We start from the raw sequence: 20,948 nt of genomic DNA, 5'->3' as shown, positions 1-20,948 counted from the left end.
CTATCATAAACTTTACATATTTTTCATCTGTTTGGACGTGATCTATTTTTAACCTCGCTCATGGCTATTAATTTATTCAAAGCAAGCAGGATGGCCGTAAGAAGCATTGGGAGTCGTTATATAATATAAACTGAAGACAAAGTAATGTAAAAAAATAGGTTACACGATGATTAATTTATTAAATAAAGCTCTATGACACTGATCTGTTTGATATGCTGAAAGAACCATATGCTGTTCCTTTTTTCATTCTAAATTTATATTTTATCTGAATGTGTCAGTTCTTTAAGAAAGGCCAAATCCCTCACAAGGCTACATTATTACTTCAGGCTATGCAAACAGGGTGACAGAGTCTCTTCTCTCTCTCTCTCACCCCCTCTTACACCAAAAGAATCGAGAGAGAGAAATTTTGAGCGTCTTCCTCGACACCCTCCTCCCCTTCAGAACCAAGCTGATGTTTACTTAATGGCAGTTGGATACTTTCTTCAAGGTCACCTTTGCATTCCTTTTACAGAATGGCAGAGGAAAAAATGTTGAAACAAAGGATTAAGATAGAACAGAAAAAACATTAAGTCCAGAAACAATGGAAATGCTTTTGTAGATTTGTCATCACCTTTTTGTAACTGTACCACCAAAAGATTATTTGTAAACCATCCACTATAGAGGAGAGACTTAAGCATAGTCAACAGTCTAACGGAAACTGAATCAAAATACCTTAACTTATGGCAAAGATATTGCTCCTATACTCTTTTTGGTGTAACAATATTATATTGATACTGCTGAATAAAAACCCAAGTTCCAAAAAGAAGTAGAGTCCAAATTAGTAATAAATTAGGATTCTAGTCTAAGACATAATGGAGCAAAATTCACAAATGAATTAACTTTGCCTTTCACTTGTAGTGTCTTGCAAAAAAATAAACTTTGGGATGGGTCTGCCTCATACTACTCTGTTTCCCTGAAAATAAGTCCTCCCCAGATAAGCCTAATCGGGCTTTTGAGCACATGTGCTAAAATAAGCCCTCCCAAAAAAATAAGCCCTCCCTGAAAATATTGCAACACAGCAGCAGCCATGAGGTGACCACGCTCTCCGTCTCCTGCACCTCAAAAATAATAAGCCCTCCCTGAAAATAACGCTTATTTCGAGGGTCAAAAGAAAATAAGACCCTGTCTTATTTTCAGGGAAACATAGTATGCCGAACAACGACCACAGCAGGTCTTCCTGCTGCTATATAAACCTACATATGTTATTTCTTGATTTTATACTGCATTTCATAGGTACTTTTTATTTATTGAAGTATTTAAAATCTATATACTCAAGATCTTTGAAAACACTACAATCCATTAAATAGAAGAAAATAATGACACACAATTAAAATACTTTAAAAAGATTAAAACAATTTCTATAATAAGTAGTGAAGCACTAATTTTCTCAAGGGACAAGAGAAAAAAACAAAATGTAGTTGTTGACACATGAAATCGTAAAAAGAGGACTTCACCTGGAACTAAGCAGTAAACACACCCTGGTCTCCAGGATTCTGATGTTAAACACCTCCATAGAGAGGCCCTTGTTCCTATGTAACCATATAATACACTTTCAAGCTTAAGGGCGAACACATTACTGATAGAAATGTTGTATTGGAGGTTTAAGCAGTTTAAGGCTTTAAATGGCAAAACTAGTGAACTCCAGCACAGGAATTATATTTTAAAGACCCTTCTAATCATTATCTCCTGTAATTCTTAAAACTTAATTTACTTGGTAGCTGCAGTCACTGCAATTCCTCTAGCCTTAGTGTTACATATTCTAGATAGCAACCTCAAGGCAGCATTTAGTACTGCTTTGAAGTCATCTTCAAGGAGAGGGCTTGAGGCCACATCAGTATCCTTGGGGAGGCTAACAAGCATAATGTAAACCAAGGAAGCAGGACTCAGAAAAGTTATCTTTAATCTTCCTCCAGATCTACTGAACTACAATGTTCAGAATACACAGTCTGATTATTGTGATTTTACACTTTAAGGTAAAGCCATTATAGTATAGTATGTTGAAGGCTATATTTATTATGTTGAAGACTGTGTCAAAAAAAACCCAAACTCAAACACAAGTGAACCATGTCTAATTGTATTACTTTTCTTAATTTCTTTCTCCTCTAGAATTTAAATAAATATAAAACATTGCTATGTTGTTTCATCTATTTGTTTGGTTATCCATCCATTCATCTCCATAACTTTGTTTTTTAATTATGAAAAGAATAAAACTACTCCACTGTATTGTCAGTAAAATGCAGGTACAGAGATAGGGAAGCTTATGAGCTATACCATCGCCCCATTAAGTCATGATTTTTGAACTCTTTCCAAATGCATTTCAGAATAATATTTTTTATAACTGCTTTGGGTAATTTCCATATAGTTCAGTTCAAAGCAGTTTTGCCATAACCAACATCATTTTCTATGGTGTTTCAGTTTCCACTTATTTACCGTATTTTTTGGAGTATAAGACGCTCCGGAGTATACAATGCACCAAGGTTTTGAAGAGGCAAATAAAAAAAAGTTTTACACTCTGCAAACCTCCCAAAACATCCCATTTTTCTTCAAAAAAGGGGCATGATTAGCCCTTAGGAGGCTTGTAGAGTGTTCCGGGGGGGGGGGGAGGCAAAAACAAGGAAAAATGGCCCATTTTTCCACAAAAACAGGCCAATTTTTTGTCAAAAAAGAGCACTAGGAAGCTTATGGAGTGCTCCTGGGGCGGGGGTGGGGAAATGGAGCAAAAAACGGCCCGTTTTTTGCTCATTTCTGCCCTCCCCAGTCCCCAGGAGCTCTCTGAAAGCCTCCATAAGGGGATACACGGCCATTTTGGTGAAGGGGCGGAGTTTCAGGAGGCAAAAAATGCTGTATTCAGTGTATAACCAGATTTTCACCCTCTTTTTTGAGGGAAAAAGGTGTGTCTTATACTCCGAAAAATACAGTATTTATGTTGGCAGCTCAGGTTCGAGACAGAGCCGTGCGGCTAAAACACCCATAGCATTTTCTCTGCACAGCCCGCAACCGGCTACAATTCTGCATCCTTCACGGGCAGCTCAGCACCAGCCACCCTTCGTGTTGGCTCAGGAAGAAGGGGAATGGGGAGGAGCAGCCACCTCCACTGGATGCAGGGAGCTCTGGCTCTCCTGGCAGCACAGCTCTCCTGCGCAACATGGCTCTCCTGCACTGTGCAGCACAGTCTGCTACTCACCTCCCTGCCCAGTGGCGGCAGCGGGAAGAGTTGCCGCCGTCCCTGCCATTGTGATCCCAGCCCAGGAGGGTATCCCACTTGTGTGTGTGCAAGAGAGAGAAAGAGATGAAAGAGGAAAGGGGAGAAAAAGAGAGAAAGAAATGAGGACATGATAGAGGGAAAGAATGAGAGAGGGGAAAGAGATACAAATGAGAGAAAGAGAAGGGGACAGAATGAGAGAGAAGGAAAAGAGTGGGAAACAAATGAGAGCGGGAAAGAGATGAGAGAGGAAGAGAGAGAGGGAGATGACGCTACCTCCCACCGCGAGGAGGCGGAACCAGACTGTCTAAGCTGGTACCGCCCCAGGCACCTGATGGAACCGGATAGATTCCAGACGGAGCTTGGGCCAATACCTATAGCCCTGACCCGCTCCCGGTCGGAGGACCTAGCGGCCGCCTGGAATAGGGCGGCAGCTGGGGCCTTGGACCGGGTTGCGCCTTTGCGACGTCTCCTGCGGCAGCGATCCACCCGGGCTCCTTGGTTTACCGAGGAGCTGAGGGTGATGAAACGCCACAGGAGACGTCTAGAGAGCAGGTGGAGGTCCTCACGCTCCGAATCTGATCGAGCACAGGTAAGAGCCTACTTGCGGACTTACCTTGTGGCATTAAGGGCGGCCAAACGTAGACATTGTGCCGCCCTTATTGCGTCCGCCGATAACCGCCCTGCCGCCCTGTTTCGGGTGACCCGCTCCCTCCTATCACAGAGGACGCGGGGGGCACCCCTGCAGGGAAGAGCAGAGGAGTTTGGGGAATATCTGCAGGACAAAGTCGCTCAGATCCGGAGCGGATGGGCCCCCTTCAGTGGACCGGACGAGCCGTCAACAGCGAGTCTTGTGAGACCACTCTAGGAGGAGTTTGACTCTGTTGCCCCCGAGGATTTGGACAGGTTACGTGGACGGCTGCGACCCACCACATGTTCAATGGACCCGTGTCCCTCCTGGCTGGTACTGGCATCCTGGGAGACGACACGAGGCTGGCTTCTGGGCCTGGTGAACGCTTCGTTGGGTGAGGGATCCTTGCCAACCGCCTTGAAAGAGGCGGTGGTGAGGCCCCTGCTCAAGAAGCCTTCACTGGACCCAACGGAACTAGCTAATTACCGTCCAGTCTCCAACCTTCCCTTTTTGGCGAAGGTTGTTGAGAATGTGGTGGCGCAGCAATTTCCGCGACACCTCGACGAATCCGAATATCTAGACTCACGCCAGTCCGGTTTCCGACCCGGGCACAGCACGGAGACAGCCTTGGTCGCGTTGGTTGATGATCTCTGGAGGGCCAGAGATAGAGGTTGTTCCTCTATCCTGGTCCTATTAGACCTCTCAGCGGCTTTTGATACCATCGACCATGGTATCCTATTGCGCCGGCTGGGGGGGATGGGAGTCGGAGGCACCGTTCTATGGTGGTTCGGCTCCTACCTCTCTGACCGGACGCAATGTGTGTTGACAGGGGGGCAGAGGTCGACCCTGAGGCCACTCTCTTGTGGGGTGCCGCAGGGGTCGGTCCTCTCGCCCCTCCTGTTCAATGCATATGTGAAGCCGCTGGGGGAGATCATCCGTGGTTTTGGGGTTGAATACCATCTGTACGCTGATGATACGCAGCTGTACATCTCAACCCCAAACCACCCCAACGAGGCTGTCGAAGTGATGTCCCGGTGTTTGGAAGCCGTCGGGGTCTGGATGGGGGACAACAGACTCAAACTCAACCCCTCCAAGACTGAGTGGCTGTGGCTACCGGCACCCCGGTTCAGCCAGCTAACTCCATCGCTGGCCATAGGGGGTGAACAACTCCCCCCTGTGGAGCGGGCGCGCAATTTGGGCGTCCTCCTAGATGCCCGGCTGTCTATGGATGACCATGTGGCAGCCGTGGCAAGGGGGGCGTTCCACCAGGTTCGCCTGGTGCGTCAATTGCGCCCCCTACTGGACCGGGATGCCCTACGCACGGTCACTCATGCACTGGTGACGTCTCGCCTGGACTACTGCAATGCCCTCTACATGGGGCTTCCCTTGGGACGCATCCGAAGACTACAGCTAGTCCAGAACGCAGCCGCGCGGGTGATTATGGGGAGCTCAAGATACTCCCACGTGACACCTCTCCTGCGCGAGCTGCACTGGCTACCTGTGGTTTTTCGGGTGCGTTTCAAGGTATTGATTACCATCTTTAAAGCGCTCCATGGCACAGGACCCAGTTACCTGCGGGATCGTATCCTCCCGCACACATCCCTATGACCAATCCGCTCTCACAGGGAGGGACTACTACTGGTGCCGTTCACTAGGCAGTGCCAGCGGGCGACGCCTAGGGGTAGGACCTTCTCTGTGATGGGCCCAACCCTCTGGAATGACCTCCCCCCCGACATTAGAACTACCACTGACTTCCGTTCCTTCCGTCAAAAATTAAAGACTCACCTGTTTCGATTAGCTGGCCTGGCACATTCTTAGTTTTTACCTCCCGGTGGATATATTTTAATGGGTAATTTTGGGTAATATTTTAACTCCTGAGTTATTAGAGTTTTTAATGTACTATATTTATTATTCTATATACAGTCTTGCAACCTCCTCCACCTACGTATTTAATTATTTAACTGTTTTATGTATGTATTTTATAACGCATTTTAGTGACTGTACACCGCCCCGAGTCCCTTTCGGGAGAGGGGGCGGTCTATAAATACGAATAATAAAATAAATAAATAAATAAATAAATGAGAAAGAGAAAATGAGAGAGATGGAAGGGAGAGGGGGAGAAAGAGATAACAGAGGGAGAGGGAAAAAGAGAGACGAAAGGGATAGAGAGATGAGAGATGTTTCCCATTGAAAACACTGGAGTCACAAAAACTGGGTAGGTGTGGCTGGGGGGGGGGTCATGTGACTGGGTGGAAGTGAGTGATGTCAAGTTGGCCATGCCCACCCAGGTTTTGTTGCTCCTGGTGTTTTGTTTTCTGTGGGAAATGGGTCCAAATGGCTCTTTGAGTATTGAAGGTTTCAGACTACTGCCCTATAATGAGCCACAAAAGGAATCTAAGGGATTCCTTTACCCACACACACACACACACACACACTAAAAAGAGTTTACAGCATCCCACAGTACTTTGTCAATTTCATTTCACATAAGAGCGAAAGGTTCATCAATCCTCACAAAATAAGATATGCAAGTACTCACCTGAACTATTTGTCACCAGTATTTCTACAGACATTGTTATACATTATTGTTTCTTCATTTACAAGACAATCACTAACCCCACAAAGAATAACAAGCTAAGAAGTCCTAGCAGTAAATGGGAAGCATTTAGTAAAAGAAAGGATAAACATAGATAGATTTGAAAAATCATAGTCACATTTGAGTATGCAAAATCACGTATAAAACACTAAATGTATCTCTAGGGAAAAACGATGCATACAGAAACTGGAAGACAATAGATTGCCCTGGCCATTTAAAGCCAGCCTATTGATTTAATTCTGTTTGGAAATGTCAACTTTTGTTGCTGAATTTGCAAAAAAAAAAAAAAGTAATGTTCGAACTGCATTAAAACTTCTGTTATGAGGTCATCATCAATCATACAAATGTATTTACAAAATAGAATTTATTTTTTTTTTAAAATCCTCAAGAACATCCCTCTTCATTCCTAATGTCTTTAACAGAAAATATTTTTTTCAGAGTGTTTTAAAAAGGGTCTTTGCACCAGAAATCAGCTGGTTTTAGAATCTGAGATCTCATCTTTCAACACATGTGTAATTGTCATTTAGGTCAGAGATAAACTGAAGATGCCATAACTGAAGCCTTTCCCTGCTTTGGAAACGAGCTATGAATACCTAAATCCACATTTTTTTCCTATTATTACTTCTCCAATGATTTTTCAGAATCTGACCCAATTTTCCTAGGTAATGACAGAAGATGTAGAATCAAGACCACTTTAAAACAGCTGCAACAGAAATTATCAGCTGATATACAACTTTTCCCAATTTTATCAAAAGTATACAATATTATGATTATACTTCAAATTAACATGCACATGCAGCTGATCTACATTTCTGTATCTCTTATTCACTTTAATGTAAGAAATAAAGAAAAGTGCAAATCAATAAAAACAGAAACTAGAAAGACAAAAACAAAAAAGCATTATGAAACACAAAGTTTTTAAACATTATCTCTTGACCTCATGAAGTAAAGTTCGCCGATCCTGTTGTTACACCAATAAGGCAATTCATCAGGAGAGCAAAAGCATATAATCAATCCATAATGACACTGCCTTTAAAATAAGAAACAAATAATAAATAAAATAAGCCTTGTTGCACCCCACTAACTCCTCTCCAGATGTTCCTGCAACTGGTTCATTTTCTTCCGAGCTGCCATCTGAAGAGGTATCGAGGAAGCACCCGGGAAAGTCATCACATGTGTAAAATTAATCCAGCTCTACTTTTAAATTTTTCTTTTTATCTGGGGGTACGTAAACTTTATTTCAAGAGTCACCTGCCTCTTTGGAATTGCTTTCAACAGTTATGCTGGCTAGAATTTTACATACACATAAATAAATGTTCATTCTAAGTGATGATAAAGCAATATGGATACATTTAACCAATTTTTTTTTACGAACGCTGAAATTTTACAATAAATCCTCTATATCTCCTTTTTCCTCCTGTTTGACTATTGTTTAAAACAATCTCTTAATTGTGTTTCCTTCTCTTGACGCAACTTCACATTTTCATCTTTTGATGCTATTTATAATTTTCAAGTTGCACTGCAGATTGTTTCATGGCTTTACTTCCCACTGTAAGATGTAACTTAATTTTCTAATTCTTCTTAAGTGTCTAAAAGTTTCAAGATGTGAACAGAATGTTAACAACACAATGAATAATAGGCCAATGATTTTTTTTTGCTGGTATTTCTAGCTTTAATGTAATGACAACAAAGACTAATTTAAAATGTCTGTTTGATCTCTAGTTCAGTTTTTAATAGGTTATGCTTTGTACAGAGGCTTTTTTCAATTCCAGTAAGGATTTATTCACTTATTTATTCATTCATCGCATTTATATTCCATCCAGGAGCATACAATAGTGACATTCTCTCCTGCAATTTTTCTGTTCAACAGCAATCCTGTAATGTAGATTGGATTAAGAGATATTCTAGTGATCCTTGATGGCTAATGAAAAATTCAAACTTAGGCCTGAATTGCATTAATTCAACACCTTCTCATTATACCACACTAGTTTTCATTTCCCAAACCTTTATGGATTTTCATTCTACTTGAATTTCTGTGTTTAGCTTTAATCCTAACAGGGATTTAATTTTTATTTAAGGCTATATAATATGAATTACATATATCACTAAGAATTGTCAAAGCAGCCAGAAGAAATACGAGCTTGTTTGTCTTAATCATGTTAAATTTTGAAATCCAGTTAGAGAGGAGCCTGTTGGGAGAGAGTTGTGTGTGTGTGTTCATCTATTTCCATAGTAAGAATTTTGTGCACTCTTATTGTGCACTCAAGGCAATTTCGGAGAGACCAGAAGCAACTCTGAAAATAACAGCTGCTGTGAAACACTTTGGCATTAGATGGGCCCCGGCTGGTAAGTTTATTTTCTTCAAGGAAGATGTAAGTGAAAGCAGTAGGAGGCAATTCTTTATCTGGGTTTTTGTCTGGCTGTTTGCTCATGGAGATGGAATTCAGGGTAATGATACTAATTCTGCTGAGTGTGTAATACATTTTGCCTTGCATTGTTAACCTCCTTCACACTTTTGAGATTAAAGAAAAAGAACAAAAACAGAAATATTGAAGCTGATATTGCAAATATTATCATACGGTATTATTGGAGCTTGAAGCATAGCTGGGGAGTGACATAAGGGAATAGGAAGCTTGCTCATTACTGGTGTAAATTACCATATTTTTCGGAGTATAAGACGCACCGAACTATAAGTTGCACCTAGATTTTAGAGGAGGAAAACATGGAAAAAAGTATTCTGAACCAAATGTAGTAATATATTATTTAATAAAATACCAGTATAGCAGAATAATTTTTACAACCATATATATTTTTTACAACTCTTCAACTCTGGCACTTGAAGTGCACAAGTCTTAAAACTGTAACCCTAACCCTTTTTTTAAAAAAACCCAAAAATAAAACTTTTAAGTATTTTGCACCCGGGGAAAGTCGGAACAAGGCACACCGGACACACACCACCTCCACTGACTTTGAAGTCTTTCTCTTGCGCCAGCGGTCACCCCTTCAACCTCCCGCCCAAGGGGGAAGTGTGGTGGTCCTCCTGCCTGGCAGCTGCCTGCTCCACCACCACCCCCGAATAGAGTGGAGGCTTAAGAAAGTGAGAGGGTAGAGGGGAGCTGCAGCGGGGAAGGAGTCTATGGTGGCGCAAACAGCAGAAGCGGTGGCGGCTGGAGCACAACCCTGGGCTGCCAGCTCCGGCTCTCCCTTCCCCGAGCATGTCCTGTTGCTGCTGGTGCCGGCCGGGCTCTTGCCATCGCTGCTACTCTCTGGTCGTGGCAGCAGCAGGAGCAGCAGCAATGACAAGTGCCCCGCCATCCAGCTGCAACCACCACGGGACATGCTCGGAGAAGGGAGAGTCGGAGCTGGCTGCTTGGGGTTGTGCTCCAGGAGCCACCACTGCTGCAGCCACCAGAAACTCCTTCCCCGCCACCGCCCACATGGGATAGGGCATAAATACGGGAAAGGAGGAAAGGGTGCCTGGCTTCACGAAGTTGGCAGGAGAGATGAGGAGCTACTGCAAATTTGGAGGCAGTGGGGGGAGGGGGGAGGGACTGGTTCATGCTGGGGATCGTCCTGGCCATCACCGTTGCCAAGCTAGAGCCAGACTTTGGGGTGAAGGGGGATAAGTTTCCCAGAGACACTCCAGCCTTCCCGCCCCCCACCCTCACACATCTCTAGTTTGCAAGTAGAGAAAGAAACATGCAGGAACTGAACCCCCTTTCCGCCCACTGTCCCCCCCAAAATCGGGACTCATTCAGGCTGGTATGTATGTGTGATATCTCTGCCTGTGGGCGAGCGGGCGGAAAGGGGACACAGCTCCTGCACGTTCTCCTGCAGCGCCCTCCTCCTCCTTCGCAGACTTGCCTTCTCTCCTGGCCAGATCCATTTCAGGCAGCAGATCTGGCCAGAAAAAAAGAGAAGGTGAGTCTGCAGAGGAGGAGGAGGGTGCACATCTCTTTCCTTCTGGATCTCTTTTCAGGCAGTGGCTCCTGAGGGGGCCGCGCCTTCCCCGCTTGAAATGTCTTTACTCTGAGGGCATCGCTGACAGCTGCTTCCCATGGCTCAGGAGGTCTGCCCTCTCCTCACTGCTGCTGCTCGGCCTCCTCAATGTGCAGAGGCAGGAGGAGGAGGAGGAGGCCATGACGTGGGTTTCCTTTGCTGCCTGCATGCTCCAGGCCACCAGCAGCAGAGCAGGCAAGCCAGCAATCAGCCGGCTGCCTCTGATCTGCCTGCCCTGTGCCCGTGCCCAGTTCCTGCGCCCTTGCCAGACCCATGCGCGAAGCTACATTCGGAGTATAATATGCAGCCAGATTTTCACCCTCTTTTGGGGGGAAAAAGGTGCTTCTGTTTGATGTACCATATTTTTCGGAGTATAAGATGCACTGGAGTACAAGACGCACCAAGATTTTGAAGAGGCAAGTTTTTTAAAAAAGTTTTTGCACTCTGCAGACCTCCCAAAACCGGCCCGTTTTTTGTGAAAACCGGCCCTTTTTTTGTCAAAACAAAAAGGCATGAATAGCCTTTAGGAGGTTTGTAGACTGCTCCTGGGGGATGGAGGGGGCAAAAAAAAAGCAAAAATGGCCCGTTCTTTGCTCATTTCTTCCTTCCCCAGCTCCCAGGAGCACTCTGTAAACCTCCTAAAGGCTATGCACGGCCATTTTGGTAAAGGGGTGGGGTTTCAGGAGGCCAAAAATGCTGTACTCAGTGTATAAGACGCACCCAGATTTTCACCCTCTTTTTTGAGGGAAAAGGGTGCGTCTTATAGTCCGAAAAATACGGTACTTCTGGTAAGCCCAAAAGTGGGGAGCAGGGTTATTCCCTTCTCCTGCAAAATAGTTCATGAGCACTCCTTAACCGTCCATTCATTGGATTGCCAAGAGGTCCACAAATGTGAAGGAGTTAAAAGATAATATTCTAGGGCAATTCACGAAACCAACTTCTGGTGAGCTGATGTGAAGCATCTTCTCTCTCTGTTAAGGGACTGCTGCACGAGAAGAGGGAAATCTCATCCCTCTCTTCATGGTGATCTTGTTGAATGTGATTACTTTTCACTATAATGGGAGCCTAGAACAAGTAAGTAAGTAGGGAACAACTGACAGGAGGACAAAGTATCTTCTCTTTCTCTTTCCAGCTATCAAATGCCATTTTTCCCTATGGCAGAAAAGAAGAGGTGGGTAAAAGAGTTCCTGGGTTTGAGAACAAAAAGCGTCATAGTAAAAATGGCAGAGAGGGTGGTAAGGTTGCAAACATATAGCATTTGATTTATAAGTACCGTATTTTTCGGAGTATAAGACACATTCTCCCCCCCCCCCCCCAAAAAAGTGAGTGGAAATGTCTGTGCGTCTTATACAGTAAATATTGTGGCGGGGAGGGGTTGGTATGGCGCCATTCAGCTGTTCTAGAACAGGCTGCCGCTGCCGCTGCCACAGCAAATGGCCCACAGCGGTGAACGGGCCACATCGGTGGCGAACAGGCCAGATGAATACTGGATGGATGCTGGGAGGCAGAAGCAGATTTTTTTTTCTTGTTTTCCTCCCCAAAAGCAAGGTGCGTCTTATTGTCCGAAAAATATGGTACATAACAGAAGATTAAATGGGTTCAAGAATAAAAGATCAAGAAATACATGTCTGAGTTGAGATAAGGTGGTGAAAGGTTTAAGCAACAAAACGTATGAATCACTGTGTAGACGTGGTTTGCTGGGTTAGAAGGAAGTGCAGAAATAATGTAAGTGGTATTTTTATAAACCAGATTTGATTATGTTTCTTTTTTTCCTCCTATCTCATGCTTTTAATTTATCCTACTATATATCCTACTATTTTTACTCCTTTTCTCTAGCCTACATTATGTTGTATACAGGGGTAGGTTCCAGCTTCTGTTACTGCCGGTTCGCTCAGGGATGTGCTACGCGTGCATGCGCAGTAGTAAACAAAGTGCTTTTGCACATGTGCAGAAGCAAAAAACAAGATGGTGGCGACTACAGCGCCGCCAATGGAACCAGTTTGGGGGCGTGGCCAGCTGAGTTACCACCTACTCAGCTGAACTGGTAGGAACCCACCTCTGGTTGTATATTCTGCCAAGAAGTAGGGTAATTGGCATCTATGTATATTTGTAGAGATTTGCATTAGGGACAGGCAGTTCTTCAAAGCCAGTGTGGACATGCAGACTTTGCTGGTTGATGCCTCCTTAAAGAAGCTGAGTCTTTTCCTGGGTTTACATGACTGTTACAGAATTCAAAGAAAATACATGTTTGAGATCAAGAGGTATTAAAAATCTGCCTACACCCACAAAGTACCTTTTTGCACCCTGTCAACACTTTCTTACCTCAAACACCTATTTTTTGGATTTGTGCAGGTACTATGTGAGCAAAGGAAATTATGTATCTTCTTTAAGAAGGTGTTGACAGGAAGAGAAGAAGTACCCTTACTGTGGAGCACCTTTTCTGCATATCTCTTGTATGTATGTATGTATGTATGTATGTATGTAATTCTTAAACAAAATAGAGTGGATGTTTTATTATCAATCTCCTCCACTTTCTATTCTTTCAGAGCAAATTTACTCAGTAAATAAAAGTAAAAAGGTTTTCTCTAAATATTTTTTTCTTCTCAAACATCTTGCTATGAAAAATACAGGTACATTGGGTTGAGCAGATTTCATTGCAAGGCAATATCAGTTAATCATCATCTACCAGGCACCCAAAATAGTTCATATTGTAATCTCTCAATCTGGAACATCTTTTTTTATAAACCTCTATTGGTTGAATGTGTTATGGTCTACCAAGCCAACACTGATTCTTGGTGATTACAGGACAAGTCTCTACACTTTTCTTGGCAACATTTTTAGATACAGTTTTCCCTTGCCTACTTTCTAGAGCTAAGAAAGAGGGACTGGCCAAAGGTCATCCAGTTGACTTTTATGCCTAAAGCAGGACTAGAACTCAGCCTCCTGGCTTCTAATCTCGCACCTTTAACTCAGAGGTGGTATTCAGCCGGTTCCGATCAGTTCGGGTGAACCAGTAGCGGATATTTTAACTGGTTTGGAGAACCAGCATATACCACCTCTGATTGATCCTAACCCTTCCACCCCGCCCCATGCATCCTGTTTTGGCTCCCAGGTAAGTGCAGGGAGGTTTGCTAGGCCGAAAACAGGGTGTGAGAGGTGTGGTAGCACCGCCCGCCCTGTTTTGGTTCCCAGGAGGCTTCAGGGAGGCTTGCTAGGCCCGAAACGGGTAGCGGAAGGTGCACCCTGTTTTGGGTCCCAGGAGAAAAAGGAGAGGAAGGAAGGGCCACCAACCTTGGCACTAGAGGCAGCTTCAGAGGCTGTTTTGAAACAGCACAGCAATCCAGGGCTGGAAGGGACCTCAGAGGTCATCAAACCCAACCCCCTGCTCTAGCAGGAGACTTTATATCATCTTGGTTATTTTGGTGCATCTAACACAGAAGAGAAATTCCTAGAAATCCCCAAGCATTGCCAACCTCTCCCCTCTAGCAAAAAAAAAACTAGAGCAAAAACTTCATACAGTATTAAAAAGAAGAAAATGGGACTGCTGTGTATTGTTTAATGGACTGCTAAATTGGCCATACCCACCCGGTCACAAGACAGCCTGTCTACACCCATCAAGCCACGCCCATGGAACGAGCAGTAAAAAAATTGAATCCCACCACTGCTTTAACAAACTGTTTGTTAAACAAATTGTTAAACAAACTTTATATCAAACTGGTTCTCCTGAAAAAAGCAACTCACACCTGTTTTTTTAATTCCATAGCAAATTTGTTTAGTAGGATTGGTCTAAGCTTATTTTTCACTTGTATTCAGGAAATTATCCTTGCACTTTCCATATTCAAAGTTCTGATATAAATTAAAATATTTACTTTTGTTGCTCAGAATAAAAGTGTTTAGGTACAGACATTTAAAGGGTGCAGGACTATTGTTGATTACTGTCAGAGAAGCTAAAAGTAGAAATAAAACGGCTAAAATGTATGTGGAACTATACAATTTGAGGAAAGGACATTGTCTCCTTATGGCCTTAAGGAATTAAAAATGTAAATCTTAAGATTCCTGTGAAAATTTCAAAGAAATTCTGATAGTCAAAGCACCATTATTTCTGAAATACAGGATTCAACATAGTCAATATAGTCCTCTGCACGGCACATTAGTCCTGGATTTGGGATCTCTACATGTCATGGCCTCATGTGACTTTAAACAATTCATCGTTTCACAGAATCAGTTTCTCATTTGTAAAACAGGAACACCAAACAACCCTAGAAGAGATCGTGTGAATGAAAAGATATTGGCAAGAATTTTGTTCGTTTTAAAACCGATAAAACTGGATAGTCACCACCCAACAAGTCAGTGCTGTATTAACTGGGAGGGAGCACATTATCCTACAATGGACACCTCTTAAATACCTACACTTTTCAATTTTTCCTCAGGGTAATTGGTGCCTAGCAACCAATGAATTACAAGTTATTAAACATTATATTAGAGCCAAACCCCTGCAGTCAAAGGAACCTACATGTCCAGGCCCAACATGTGCCTATAGGTGAACACCAACTTCTCTGCAACTTAAAAGAGTTGCTTTTCCACAACTGGAGCCAAAAATCCCTTTTAAACAGTGCTGTTCAATCCTTTTAAGGTGGTAACCACAATTAATCATGCTGCACTTTCACAATGAGAGCTTTTCAATTCTCCCCTCTCCCTTATCCTTATGGAATTAGAACAAGGAATCGTTTACAATGCAACAAATGAATAACTGCAACAATAAACAAATCACCCCTCTCTTTCCCAAGGATCACATAAAGCAGCTTCCAGAACAAAAGGGTCCATATTATATCTGTGTGCTGGACAAGATAGCAGACAGGATTACTGCTTCATAGTGCTTTACAGCCCTCTCTAAGCGGTTTACAGAGTCAGCCTATTGCCCCCAACAATCTGGGTCCTCATTTTACCCACCTCGGAAGGATGGAAGGCTGAGTCAACCTTGAGCCTGGTGAGATTCGAATTGCCAAATCACAGGCAGTCAGCAGAATTAGCCAGCAATACTGCATTCTAACCACTGCAGCTCTTATACTTGTAACAGCTGCATTTCAAAAATTCAGAAATTCACATTTGAGTGATCTTGTGCTATTGCTTTAAACTGTGACAAACTGCTGGTAACCATAAAGAGTGGTATCACCATCATTTTGTCCATTGTCTATCCACTGCAGAATGAAAGTTTCTTCTGCATCTTTCCAACCAATATGGTCCTGAGCTTTCTTTTGCCAATTGGGTCCTTGCTGATGTCATCAATCCATCTTGTTTTAGGTCTCTTTTGCTGTATAGCCAGACTAAATAAACAAAATTAATAAACTTAAGCACAATCTCAGAAAACAAAGCATCTAGAGCAGATCTGAAGTAGCTTTAAAGAGGTTGTTTCTTAACTGTTAGGGCTTCTTTTGAAAAAGATGCACAAGAAAGGTAAAAAAGATTGGCAACTACACAAAGCTATACAATATGTACAATTATAAACTCGAAGAGCAGGTTCCAAATACATTTTTCATTTATGTAATAAAATCAAGTTTACACAATTAAATCCAACATGGAATGTTGTTTTCTTGGGGTGATAATTTGTTCAGGCAGAAATTGCAGGTTTTTTTTTCAATATTCTGAACCTGAATATGTAAAGCAACAAAAGTATTAATACTAAGGAATATGAAGTAAATTATTTTGGAAGCTTCCTGTACACTTTACAAGAACATTATGCAATGAGTATGTATATAACTTTTCTGGTTGTAACCAAATACTATTGCAACAGCCTAAGCTTGGAAAAGCAAAAGAAAAGTTATGCCTCTCTTTAAAAACTCTTTTTTTGTCAGAGCAGAGTTTATAAATCCTTTATTTTTTGAGCACTTTGGATTGTTTATTTCTTAAGACTTTTTCTGAAAATTAAGACTGTTCACCCTGTAAGCTCTCACAATTCTACAATGCAAGGAGCATTGACAATAATTTAAAGTCACCTTGATGCGAGATGGATGGCAAATGTCTAATAAATAAAATAATTTAAGCTGAGAATTATTGAAAATACCAGCAAAATGAACAGAATAACCCCATTTCCCAAGAAGTGTCCACTCAGTTCCATGGGAAACACCTGAATTAAATCTAGTATACTACTCCTAAGCATACTGAAGTGTTAACTCAGTAGTGGCTATTTGCACGAAGGACAAAAAAGAAAGTAAGATACTAAGGTGGCTAGATTAACTAAGGAAATTTTTTAAAAATCATGATTTATTCAACTTGAGCTGTATGGATACACCCATGTGGTTTTCTTGGCAGTAGCATGAAAATGGCTTTGCTCTTTATTTTACTTTATCATCTAATGTACACCACTAGTATTTCCGTCACGTTTTTCTCCTGAGCACTAAACAGATTCAAACCTACTTAGCTTTTTTGATATCAGGCAAGGTCAGGTATATATTATTAAGTGCTCTGACACAGAAATAAAAGTAAGTGTAAAATCAGCCTATGGTGACAAGGCATGTTTCATAAATCCCAGGCAACATAGTTTGCTGGAAACCGGGAACTTCTGACAAATAAAAAGTTGATAATTCTTCCAGTAGAGGATAAGAAAAACCTCAGCATACTAGAAAATAAATTGTCAAAATAAACTGTCTGCTTCCCCAGAATCAAGATAAAATCAACAGGAAAATCAATGATAGCATTTCTCATTAAAAAGTGAAAAAGTACATATATTGGGACACTTCGATCTGTAAAATGAACACAAGGCTAGATGTAAGGTGGAGTAACTTCAATAACTCAGTTCACCATTTTATTAGTGCTAACATCCACTTACCAAATCACATTTCTAAATAAGTATAGGAACAGCTGGTTAACATAGAGATGCCCATGGAAAAAGAAATTGATTTTCAAAATCTATTTTATGTGTTGCAGAAATGACAAGAATTTCATCTTTATCTACTCTACAGTAAGAGCAGGAAAAGTTTTTCCCAGGTTTCTCTGCACCGAGTATTGCATTTAAAATGTTATTAAACAAGTATATTTTAGAAAATCAAAGTCACTGTTATGTGCCCTTAGGCTCACCTTACGAAAGCATTTATTTAAATACCTATATAATAAGAGAACCCTGTTAATGATAGGGAAGAGATAAATAAATACATTTTAATACAAACAAGTCTAAACATCTGAAATCACAGAATTAAAAATGTTAGTTAAAGACAGCAAAATCGGGTTAAGAAAAAAATAATGTATGTAATATAAATTATCTAATGGAGCACAGTTTAAGCAAATGTACTGAGTTAGGAAGTTATACAATTAAAACAATTAATAACTGTCATAACATTTTAATCTGGCCAAATCATTTCAGCCAACTATCTGTCCTTTGTTCACCTCATAGTTCATTGGCATTATGTAATAGTAATCTCAAAGACTATTGACAGCTGCATCAGTTAAATGATTGATTGAAGACGATGTTCCAATTTCATCTGGGTATGCATTTCATCAATTTTGGTTTCAGATGAGCCACTAGGAAATACACTTAACGGAAAAAATGAGGAAATGTCATAAAAATACTTATTGCAATTGTGACCTCACTTCTACTTGTTTCCACAGCTTATTTATCTATTTTAATATTTATACATTATTATTCATAATTATGTGCCATCAAGCCAGTGTCAATGCTTAGTAATTATGTAGATAATTTTTCTCCATAACAATCTGCCTCTAAAGTTGTTCTTGAAATTTTCCAATGGTGCATCCATCAGTACCATAACAGAGTCCACCTATCGTGCTGCTGATCATCCTCTTTTTCTCTTCTCTTCCATCTTTCCAATCAATAGAGACTTCTCAGAGAGTTAGACCTTTGTGTAAGGTGCCCGAAGGAGGTGGTAGGGGTGTGTGAGTGAGGAAGTCTTCCTTGACTTTGGCTTCTCTTCTCTTCTTGGCAATTCCCACTGTTTCCTTTCTTCTTCATCCTCGGCAATCTCTTTTCCAATTCAACAACTTTTTTAAAGTTCGTTCCTTAGTTCCCCATCACTGATGTTCAGGATGTCAAAATGATTTATGATATTCTCCTTGAAAATAGTGGGTATACGCGCAAGGTCATCTTGCAGAAATTGCTTGACTTTCTTCTCCTTCTTTAGCTTAACATAGAAATTACACATGATCACTTTGTGATGTCATATCTTTGATGCCAGAACTTCGCTCCTCTACTTCCTTTTAGCAATAATAGTCAATTTGATTTCTATGTATTCTATCTGGTGACATCAATGTATGTGGGCATCATTTTGATTGTTTGGAATTAATGTTAGTTATGAAGAAACTGGAGTAGTGGAAATGTCCCTGCTTCATTTTGGTTTCCTAAGTCAAACAATACAACTATATTTTCCAACTTTGGAAAAATTGGTCTCCAATCAGAAATAGCACATTTTGCTCGCATGAACGTATTCATGCCCTGAATAATAAACAGTGTGATATTCTAGCTCAATGGTTCTCAACCTGTGGGTCGGGACCCCTTTGGGGGTCGAACGACCCTTTCACAGGGGTCGCCTAAGACCATTGGAAAACACATATTTTTGAAAAAATATGGAAAACATAAAATAATGTAATGGTTGGGGGTCACCACAACATGAGGAACTGTATTAAAGGGTCATGGCATTAGGAAGGTTGAGAACCACTGTTGTAGCTGAAAGTATCCAATTCCGGTCAATCTCAATTTGCTAATTCCTAAAATGTCCATTTGTATTTATTTAATCTTTCATTGTATTCATTGTTCTGAGCTTTTCTGTGTTCATGCTTGTTACATTCCATGTTCCCACTGTAATTCTGTCTTTGCAGCTTTTTTTTCCTGCATGGCAACATCAGCAAGTATCTGTCCGATAGTCATTAATCTAGCCACGTCATAAACACCACGAGTACACTGACAAATTCTCAGCTCCTCTCAGTAGCATACTGTGTGCCATCTGATCTGAGGAGCTTTCATCCAGCACTACATCACCAATCATTTTATATTTTCTATCTATGTGGTTTCCTTGCTAAGAATACAAAAGTGATTTATCATTGCTTTCTCCCACAGAGCATGAATTTATGTCTTTATCACGTTACTAAAGTGATAATTCATCTCCAGCATCTTTCTCTATCTCTGTGGCCCAACAAAGGTGACTTCTTGCTTTAGCTGAGTAGGTGGGATGACCTTTTTGTCTTGGGTTTCCCTACTGGGAATATATAAATATTAGCATACGTTACTGGCATTCTTCACTCATTTCTCCTGCCATGATGAGGCATGACAGCAAAAGCTGGGGTAGGGGAGAGTTGTCTATAAAAATAGTTTTATTTAAAAACAGACATTAGGCGAAAACAATAATGCAACCAACAAAAAGGATCACATTATAACATTCAGAGCATTTAACTGTATGTTGCATGTCATAAATTCTACATTTAACTTGAATATTGTATATCATAGATTCTACATTTAACTTGAACTACGTCTAGATTTGACTTTGAAAGGAGTTCAAATTTTACCCACTGAAATTGAATAATTTTAATGTATCATAATTCAATAAGTGAAAGCTAGATTAAATTAAAACAAAATGCAAGCAATTTTCAAGAGTACAATATAAAATGTGGGCAGTATACCTTCATTCCCACATAATATTGAGTGGGTATATTACACTAGATTATAATAATAATGTGTAAATTCATCTACCATGGTTCTTTAAATAGGTCTCCACATCAAAATATACTTCCCCAAAATACAGCCACAAGAGGAGTCAGAATTATATATACCAGTTTCTAAACTTTCCAAAGAAATATATACAGATACATTAACAACTTATCATAAATTAGTTGTGATTTTTAATTAGCTTGGCAGTGAAGCAAATTTGCCTCATCATTTGGAATCTTATAAACCTTTTATATGAAGCAACTTCTAGGAAAAAAGGGTTTCAAAGCTATATAAAGTTAACTGCCTATCTAATACTCATCAAATACAAACTTATCTGCATACACAAGATCCACTTTCTCAAGCTGATCAGTTCTACCCCCATAGTGGGGATCAATTGGGCCTTTCGGGGAGACCTTCTTATTTTTGAGGTGTAGGAGGCGGTGAGTGTGGTCACCTTATGGCTGCTGCTGTGTTGCAATATTTTTGGGGAGGTCTTATTTTCAGGGAAGTCTTATTATTTTCGAGGTGTAGGAGGAGGCGAGCGTGGTCACCTCATGGCTGCTGCTGTGTTGCAATATTTTTGGGGAAGGCTTATTTTCAGGGGAGGGCTTATTTTAGCATATGCGCTCAAAAGCTCAACTTGGCTTATTATCTGGGGAGGTCTTATTTTCAGGAAAACAGGGTAGTTAGTATGTGACTTTCTCATATCCAGCCTCATTTTATCCAATAAGGTAGCAATCTAGAAATGCAAAAAATCTGTGAGCAAAACAGCCATTTCTTTAAAAATATTTCATTCACATTTTATAGGTGTGTTGCTCAATCTATCCGGCAG

General features: G+C 41.2%; 1 protein-coding gene across 3 annotated transcripts in view; it reads right to left on the bottom strand.

Moving 5' to 3' along the window:
• The window catches only part of DIP2B (disco interacting protein 2 homolog B), a 195,804-nt gene that overhangs the window by 108,857 nt on the left and 65,999 nt on the right, over nt 1-20,948 (bottom strand). The window lies entirely within an intron of this gene.

The sequence above is a fragment of the Natrix helvetica genome (assembly GCF_964273705.1).
Source record: "Natrix helvetica genome assembly, chromosome: 1".
NCBI classification, from domain to species: domain Eukaryota; kingdom Metazoa; phylum Chordata; class Lepidosauria; order Squamata; family Natricidae; genus Natrix; species Natrix helvetica.
The sequence above is the reverse complement of the archived record's forward strand: the minus strand, read 5'-3'. Positions and strand labels throughout refer to the sequence as shown.